The 10,060-nt window shown below is 38.0% G+C and overlaps 1 pseudogene; it reads right to left on the reverse strand.

Annotated features, from left to right (window-relative positions):
- Window positions 1-7,601: 7,601 nt before the first annotated feature.
- Window positions 7,602-8,293, reverse strand: LOC143396748 (translationally-controlled tumor protein-like; annotated as a pseudogene).
- Window positions 8,294-10,060: the final 1,767 nt, after the last annotated feature.

Consider the following 10,060-nt stretch of genomic DNA (forward strand, 5'->3'; position numbering starts at 1 on the left):
AAAGTGGATGAAAAATATAGCATCTACAGTATAAAATATCTTTGGATTGAGATATCCAGTTTATAAAATGAAGTCACAGCACTTCAAAAGACCAGTCTCTTGCTTCCTTGATCCCACTCTGAAATTTCTTCTTTCTTCACCAGTGAAACAATGTGTTGCATGAATGTAGTGATATTTGGGGAGAGCCCAGTGTGTCAATGTAGAACATTATCCTAGCTGTGTGTAATGAGGAGTCCTGCGGCCTGAAAAAATGGGAAACTGCTGTGCCTACCAGCATTACTGTGAGCACATTATTCTCCACATAAAGCCAGGGGCCACTGGGAATTTGAAAAGAAAAAACATGCACTAAGCTGTCTGAGAATTATGTAATTCTTGAAATACAAACTGTCCTTCACTTTTCTTTTAAATCCACTTAAGTACCTGCAAAGCTTTGAAGAAGGATTTTAATGACTTAATGCAAAAACTGTGTGTAGATTTGGTGTGTCTGAAACTTTTTCCTCTCCTTTTAAACTATTGAATAAAAAAACATGAGAGTTTCTGAGGTTGAGATATATGGCTTATTGACATGCCCAAATCAGAAGGGCCATTTTAGTCCAGGGGAATGCAGCCTTGTTTTCACCTCTCAGGGAGTGGCCACCTTTCCACTGATTAGCACACACAGCCCATGTTACTGAGAGGGCAAACAAGAGGATGAGCTAAGACCATGGTTTCCATAGAGTGGATGATGGAGTTGGAATTTACCCTAGTCTATTTTTCAAACCAAAATAAGTTTAGTTATTGTTATATCATGTGGGGATTCTATCTCTGCTATACACAGGCAACATGAGATGGCTGCAAAATCCTTTGATAAATCCCATAATGCCTTTCACTTGTCACTCATTTGTTTTGATTAAATTATGCTCTCCCATTGGTTCCTCAACAGAAAAATATTTTTAGGAGAGCTGTTACCCATCTCATAGTGAAAGTGTTTAATTAGGTCATTTCTTCATGTAACAAGACAGAAGGGCCCACATGAAAGATCTGAGTACTTTGGAGGAAGGAGTAATAGAAGAAATGTGGAAAAGGAAGGTGGAGACCAAAGATATACTTCCTACTTCAGAATTTGGCCAAGGAGCATGATGCTATCATTCATTCAATCATTTATTCAATTCAACAAATTTTTATAATGTGTAAACAAATTAAGTAATTTATCTCTTTCATCTTATCAAATAGGATTTTTGTGTTATGGACTGGGAATAGAAACCCAGTTCCCAGTGTGGACATGACATAGACTAAAAGATCATAGGATCATAGGTTATAGAAAGAAATAGAAAGTATGAGAGTAGGAGAAGCCAATCCCAGTTCAGAGCATAAAGTGCTACATAAAGTGCTACATAATTAACATTGTGCAAGTTATGACATTCACAGCTCAGAGGGAAGAAGAACTGTAAGGAAAAAAGGGGTAGGACTTGATGGATGACTAGAAGTAGAGATGGCGCTAAGATTTCTAGCCTGGACAACAAGGAACTATCATAGAGTCATCATAGCTGAGGTATCAAATGCAGGGAAAGGAACAAATTTTGGGAGAAGATAATGAATTTGGTTTTGGAAATAAAGAGTTTGAAGGCAATGTCCACTGGTGTTTGAATGTAGTGGCCTGGACAAAGGGAAATCATGTTTAGACTAGAGGTAGATAGAGGAGTTATTTGTTTTGAAGTGTTTAATATGTCATTGATGAGATTACCCAAAGACAAAATCCATTAAAAAAATAGGTTAAGGATAGCTTAAAAACTTTAACAAGAGGCACAAGCAATGTGGAAAAAACTGATTTGGAAGGTGGAGGCATACAAAGACCAGGATGAATCAAGGGATGGTAATATGATAGGGAAAAAAAAGCAGAGAAAGTATCATAGGGGTAAGAAGGAATTGTTGATGGTGCCACATGTTTTAGAGGAATTGGTGAGACCAATCTAGAAACCTGACACTGGAGGACACTGCAAATCGATTCAGTAGCGCCGTGAGAATGGAAGCCAGTCTTCAGTGAGCTGAAGAGTAAATGTCAGGGAAAGAGGTATAGCTGTTGAGTGAACTCTTCCAAAGCAGGTTAGCTGTGAATATATTAAGCCTATCCACAATGGGGTCTCTGGTCAAGAATAGCTTTGGTTATTAAAGACAGTATCAGAGAAAGGCACAAAAGAGTACATATACAGGTATTCAACATGGCATTTTTTTAAAAAAAACATTTAAAAGAAATTGGAAACAACCTTAATGTTCAACTTAAGGTATTAAGTAATTGATGATTCAGTTCTATGATGAAAAAAAATCACCTTTAAAATTATGATGAAGAAAAATGCAGACATAAAAAATGCCTGTAAAACATGTTTTCTAAGACTTTTGCATGGAAACTGTAGTCATTTTTTAATTTTAGAGAAAGTGGTTAGAAAGGCCACCTGCAGGGCTGGGGATTTAGCTCAGTTGGAAGAGTGCTTGCCTGGCATGCACAAGGCCATGGTTCAATCCCCAGCACTACACACACACACACAAACACACACACATACACAAAATAAAGGCCTAAGCTGCATTATGCATAGAAAGCAGAGAAAAGGTAGTTAGTGGAGGAGACTCAATCAATAACAGATTTTTTTTCTTCTTCCTCCCCTTCCTTCATTATCTTTCTTTATCTTTAATTATTTAGACAATCTTGAACATACTTATTTGTTTTGAGGAAGTAGCTGATAAAAAAAAGAAAGGTTTAAAATACTGAGTGTTGGGCCTGGAATAGGGAAGAATAAGTGAAAACTTAGGATTTATCTGAATGAGAAGAAAATCAGATCCATAGAAGTAATATTAATTACACACTTCAAAAAAAAAGATGGGGAGGAAGAAACATAGACATACAAATGAGTGTATAGTGATATTCAGAAGAGAGTCTGAGAAATGTTTCTCCAATGCTTTTACTTTCTTGTAAAAAGAAAAAAAAAAAAGCTTGGTCACCCATCTGCAGAATATAAGTTGGGTACAGGTGAGACTGTAGAATTGAGAAAGGTTGAAGTTTAGGAGTAGGGAAAGGGAAAAGACACATGAGCTTTATGGATGCAAATTTATAATGTGTTACAATGTGCGCCTTGCTTCTCTTGGCAGTAATTCCATAATAAGCCACAATGGGTGCGGGGAGGAAGCAGAGTACTGGTGTATTAATGATAGGACTTTGCTTGTTTAACTGTGTGAGTAAATAAGGTCCTGCTTCTCCATCTTGTCACAATCCTTAACAGGTATTTGTTGTATTCACATGATCAAGACACTGAGGAGAATGCAAAAATGATGAGAGATGGTACCCGCCCTGATGGAACTTACGTTCGGTTCGGGAGATGAATCATAGCCACTTGAAAAGTTAACTACATTTCAAGGTAATTTTGCCATAAGTGATGAAAGTAGCATAAAGAATCAGAGAGATGATTAATCACTTACAACTGGAGCAGTCAAGGAAGATTTCATATTATTTTTACATTGCCTTTGTGTATTTATTTATTTCTCCTTTCCAGTAGGATAGGCACTGCCATATTCATCTTCAACCCCCTATCACACTTCCTGGCATGTGACATGCACTTAGTAACCATCACTGATTAAATGGACTAATGAATAAATGAATAAACAAATCAAGTCAGATTTGAATAGGTGGAAGGGATAGAATTTCATTCCAGTAGGATTATGGTCATATATAAAAATACAGAAGAAGGGAAAAAGAAAATAGTTTTCGCTAAGTATGTATATTCTGAGCAATGGGTTATGTGTTTTCACGTACCTTAACAATTCATTAATTGTTACAACAACCCTCTGAAATAGATCTAAATATTCCTACTTTAGAGGATGCAAACATGGTAAGAGCAGTGGTGCATGCCTGTAATTCCAACTATATGGGAAACTAAAACTGGAAGACTACAGTTTGAGGCCAACCTCAGTAACTTAGTGAGACCTGTCTCAAATTAGAAATAAGGGGCTGGGGATGTGGCTCAAGCAGTAGCGTGCTCGCCTGGCATGCGTGCGGCCTGGGTTCGATCCTCAGCACCACATACAAACAAAGATGTTGTGTCCGCTGAAAATTAAAAAATAAATATTAAAAAATCCTCTCTCTCTCTCTCTCTCTCTCTCTCTCCCCTCTCTATCTTTAAAAAAAAGAAAAAAGAAATAAGCAAAATATTGGAGATGTCACTCAGTGGTAGAGTACCAACCTAGTGTATGTGAGGTCCTGTTTAAAAATAAAAACAACAGCAACAAAAAAATAAAAACACTCCAAGTTTTAGTCAGTTTTTGCATCACTCTCACCAAAATACCTGACAAGAACAATTTAGAGGAATAAAAGTTTATTTGGGGCTCACAGTTTCAGAGATCTCACTCTCAAGATAGATGATTCCATTGCTCTGGGACCAAGGTGAAGCAGCTCATCATGGCTGAAGGACCCATTGGAGAAAACCTGCTCAGCTCATAGTAGGGACAGGAAATAGAGACAGAAGTGGGGAAAGGGGCCACAGAGCAGATGCACCCTTCCAGTACATGCCTGTAGTGACCCACCTCCTCTAGCCATGTCCCAACTACCTACAGTTACCACCCAGTCAGTCCATTTAAGCTTGGATGGACTGACTGAGTTAACAGCTCTCAAATCTAATCCTTCTTACTTATGAATATTCCTGCATTAACACAGGAGGTTTGGAGGGACACCTCATACCCAAACCATAATAGGGAGTTTTAGGGCGATTAGACAACTATACACATAGGGAGTAAATGTCAGTGTTCAGACTGGAAGCTCTGGGCTGTATGCTGGGTTTGGGACAGTGAAGATTGTTTCAGATACTTCCTTGCAAAGAAATGGCTGGCTCTAGCTTGATGGCAGCACATTGTGCTTCTGTACTTTTATACTCCTGTGACTTCTAGTTATATCTCAGTACATGGTTGCGGTGGTTCCTTGAATCTACCTGCCTAAGACATTAAGTCAAAAGTCTTTAGTGTGGTAAAAAGGCCTTGCATGGCCTGGCCCTCTCCAGCCTCATTCTCATCTAACTATTCCCATTCACCAATGTCTATGCTCTGTTTTTCCTGACCTATGCTTGATCATTTACTCTTTTGGCCTTCTTTCTTCCTATTTTTATGTCTCTAGTGCCCTTTCTCTTTTGGGCACCTATTCACCTTTTTAAATTTAACTCCACAGTTACTTCCTCTTTTCCTCACTTGTAAATAATATTGGTTGCATAAATTGATCTTTTGTCTTCCTAGGGCTCCATCAAATTATCTTCTCTTTTCCCCAAACAGCTATGCTAATGGATTTTTGTCTTCTTTTTCCTTCCCAAAAAAGGCCCTCAGCCAAAGGGCAGTTTAATATTTCTACAGTTACATGTAGCCTTCTCTACTTCAATATTGTGCAACACAAGGGAAATGTAGGTACTTGTCCCCAAGGCTATGGCTTTGAAATTTTGTACCTTCTGTAACTATTGAAACTTCTTCCCTTATCCCGTGGGATAAAGAAAAAAGGGAAATTGAAGTTATGCATACATGTATACTGATCCATTCAGAGTCCATATAATTCTTTAGTTTTATCAAGTCGTGAAATTCCTGAACTGATTCCCCTGAATCTTGTTCTGCCTCCACTTGCTTTCTACTCATTTCAGAGCTATGTGCTAAGCTGCTGGAGAGGAATACAGAGAAATTTTCTATAGCCTTTGTCCTGGGGTGGCAACCAGAGAGTAACTGCATAGGCTACCTCCAGAGAACTTTGGAATCTCAGAGACTGGAAAGAAAATGTTGGTGCCCCGAGAGAGGTTCTTTCTCAGGAACAGCATGAAACAACACTCTCAACTAGCTCTGGGGGTTAATTAGCACTGCTCTAATATAAATCCTTTAGAGAATTTTACTTCTCTGCAACAGAAAGCTATTTTCAAATTTAGATCATTTTGCAATTATTAAATGAGTCTAAAGATGGTCTTCTTGTGTATCCCTTTTAATCTGTATGCTGCTGATGTCTCCAAAACTATATACTACCCTTCCTCCCATGGTGGCCAGGCCTTACCTATAGGGCCTGGGTGCAAAATATCAGTAAGTGTGATCCTTGGTACAACTGGACCTGGAGTTAAATGGCCACGGAGATAGGGATTTATGCACAGTTTAGCCTAACTTAAGTTCAAAGATATTTAGAGACAGCTCTGTAATTCACCAGCAGGAAAAGGAGGATTGTTCCAGGAGCTCTTAGGAGATCTTTGCTACTCCCCTTCTCTACAGTTAGACTGCAGGTGGAAGAGCTGAAACAATCACAACTGCACCCCTTGTCCAGTAAACAGGGGTCCCAGCTTGTTCACTTCTCCTCCATCATCAGACTGTCTCCCCCATGTGTGCTTAGCAGCTCCCTGAGGGACCTTAACCTTCACTTTTCTGTCAACTTGCTCTGATAAAGTAGTAGCACAGAACATTGGTCTGTGCCTTCTTGCATTTCATTACTTCTTCCAAAATCTGATAAAACTTATCTTGCTTATTAAAGAGAACAAATGTCAGGTACAAGATGAAATTAGGGTGGGAAATTAAAACACAGGTCAAAATTACATCTTTAGGTGTTCATTTATGCAGTTGCTAAAAATCTAGGCATAGTCCTAAAATATCTATGCATTGATAACTACTAAAAGCCATACAAATTTCCAATCTTTGTTAAAGGGTCAAATTTCGTTTCTTCTTGAGTTTTGAAAATGAAAATTTAGGGATCCTGGAAGCAGTTTTCCTCTGTAGAATGTGTTCCCTAAGCTAAAGGAAGTACACTGACTAAATATAATACTGGTCGCCCAAGTTTCCAGGAAGCATCACAGAAATAAAAAGAAAAACTCTTCAATTTCTTTCTTTTGTGTTCTGTAGTTTTCATTGTGGAGGTCTTTAACCTCTTTCATTAGATTGATTCCCAGATATTTTTTTTTTGAGGCTTTTGTGAATGGAGTAGTTTCTCCAATTTCTCTTTCAGTGGATTCATCACTGATGTATAAGAATGCATTTGATTATGGGTGTTGATTTTATATCCTGCTACTTTGCTGAATTCATTTATGAGTTCTAGAAGTTTTTTGGTGGAAGTTTTTGGATTTTCTAGATATAGAATCATGTCTTCAGTAAATAGTGATAGTTTGAGTTCTTCTTTTCCTATTTGTATCCCTTTAATTTCTTTCTTTTGTCTAATTGCTCTGGCTAAACTTTCAAGGATGACGTGAAAGAGGACATCCTTGTCTTGTTCCAGTTTTTAGAGGGAATGTTTTCATTTTTTCTCCATTCAGAATTCTGTTGGTCTTAGGTTTAGCATAAATAGCTTTTACAATGTTAAGGTATGTTCCTACTATCCGTAGTTTTTCTAGTGTTTTGAACATGTAGGGGGGGCTGAATTTTGTCAAATGCTTTTTCTGCATCTATTGAGATGATCATATGATTCTTGTTTTTAAGTCTATTAATATGATGAATTACATTTATTGATTTCCATATGTTGAACCAACCCTGCATCCTTGGGGTGAATCCCACTTGATTGTGGTGCGCTATCTTTTTAATATGTTTTTTTTTTTTTTGTTTTTGAGTTTAAATGCACTTTATTTTTAGACAACCTACATGTCACGTTTTCTTAAAAAACAATGCCTCCATTCCAAATAAATCATGGTCAAAATAAATGTGCTCAAGATGACATCAATTCCATTTGTCTTAAGCCCTGGTGTTGTGTGGATGACAAGCAGCAGCCAGTTATGATGACAGATGATAGGTCCAAAGTAACTGCCAAGTTTGTTAACATTTCTCCATTTCTAAACCATCCTTAAAGAAAATCATATATGGGGTCACACCATCCTCACGGTAGTCCAGGAGAGCAACCATGCCATCTGGATTCATGTTTTCACCAATAAAGAACTGGTAATTTTTGAAATTAGCAAGGATGTGCTTGACTTGTTCTGCAGCCCCTGTCATAAAAGGTTTTACTCTCTCTGGTCTCTGTTCTTCAAGTTTGCCTTTGATTGATTTCATGTAATCTTTGATGTACTTCTTGTATGCTTCTTTTGTGAAGCTGGTTTCCTGCAAGTGATGGTTCATGACCATATCAACACCAGTGATTACGGTGCTTTCAGTGCCTTCGCCCTCCTGTCCTTCAGCGGAGGCATTTTCACCAATGAGCGAGTCATCAACGTTACCCTCGGTCCTAGGTCCTACTGACCATCTTGTCCTCCACCTCCAGGCAGAGCCCGTCCGTAATCTCCCAGATCTTGTAAATGTCGGAGAACATCTCATCAAGGCTGATGAGATCCTGGTGGATAATCATGATGGTGACTCAAAGGAGACGGCGGCAGTGCTAGCTTAGCAGGAGCCTGGAGCTCAGAGCGAGCTTGGAGGCGCTCAGGGGTAGGCGGAGCGGGCGGAAAAGCTTTAATATGTTTTTGTATGTGATTTGACAGAATTTTATTGAGAATTTTTGCATCTATGTTCATCAGGGATATTGGTCTGAAGTTTTCTTTCCTTGATGTGTCTTTGTCTGGTTTTGGTATCAGGGTGATATTAGCCTCATAGAATAAGTTTGGAAGGGTTTCCTCCTTTTCTATTTCATAGAATACTTTGAGGAGTGTTGGTGTTAATTTTTCTTTGAAAGTCTTATAGAACTCAGCTGAGAATCCATCTGGTCTTGGGCTTTTCTTGGCTGGTAGGCTTTTGATGGCATTTTCTATTTCATTACTTGAAATTGATCTGTTTAAATCATGTATGACCTCCTCATTCAGTTTAGGTAGGTCATTTGTCTCTAGAAATTGAAGAAAACCTCAGAAGATGGAAAGATCTCCCATGCTCCTGGGTAGGCAGAATTAATATTGTCAAAATGGCCATACTACCAAAAGCGTTATACAGATTTAATGCATATCCTATTAAAATTCCAGTGACATTCTTCATAGAAATATAAAAAGCAATCATGAAATTTATTTGTAAAAATAAGAGACCCAGAATAGCTAAAGCAATCCTTAAGCAAGAAAAGTGAAGCAGGAGGCATCACAATACCAGACCTAAACTATACTACAGAGCTATAGTAACAAAAAAAAAAACGGCATGATATTGGCACCAAAATAGACTTGTAGACAAATGTACAGAATAGAGTATACAGAGACGAACCCACATAAATATGATTATCTCATACTGGACAAAGGTGCCAAAAATATTCACTGGAGAAAAGATAGCTTATTCAACAAATGGTGCTGGCAAAACTGGAAATCTATGTGTAGCAAAATGAAATTATACCTCTATTTCTCATTCTGCCCAAAAATCAATTCAAAGTGGATCAAAGACTTAGACACTAGAACAGAGACCCTGCACTTAATAGAATAAAAAAGGTCCAAATCTTTACCACATCAGCCTAGGATCTGACTTCCTTAATAAGACTCTGAAAGTGCAAGAAGTAAAATCAAGAATCAATAAATGGGATGGATTCAAATTAAAAAGCTTCTTCTCAGCAAAGGAAACAATTAATAATGTGAGGAGAGAACCTACAGATTAGGAGAAAATCTTTACCACATGCACCTCTGATAAAGCATTAATCTCTAGGATATGTAAAGAACTCAAAAAACTTAATACCAAAAAACCAAATAACCCAGTCAATAAATGGGCTAAAGAACTGAACAGACACTTCACAGACGAAGAAATACAATTGACCAATTAATTTATGAAAAAGTGTTCAACATCTCTAGCAATTAGAGAAATGCAAATCAAAACTACTAGAGTAGTTTTAATCTCACTCCTGTCAGAATGGCAGTCATCAAGAATATAGGCAACAATAAATGTTGGTGAGGATGTGGTGAAAAAGGTATACTCATACATTGCTGGTGGGACTGAAAATTGGTGCAACCACTGTGGAAAGCTGTGTGGAGATTCCTTAGAAATTTTGGAATGGAACCACAATTTGATCCAGCTCTCTCACTCCTTGGTTTATATCCAAAGGATATACTATAGTGGCGCAGCCACATCAATGTTTATAGCAGCTGGATTTGCAATAGCTGGACTATGGAACCAATGTAGGTGTCCCTCAATTGATGAATGGAAAAAGAAAATA

The sequence above is a fragment of the Callospermophilus lateralis genome, chromosome 4 (genome assembly GCF_048772815.1).
Source record: "Callospermophilus lateralis isolate mCalLat2 chromosome 4, mCalLat2.hap1, whole genome shotgun sequence".
Lineage (NCBI taxonomy): Eukaryota > Metazoa > Chordata > Mammalia > Rodentia > Sciuridae > Callospermophilus > Callospermophilus lateralis.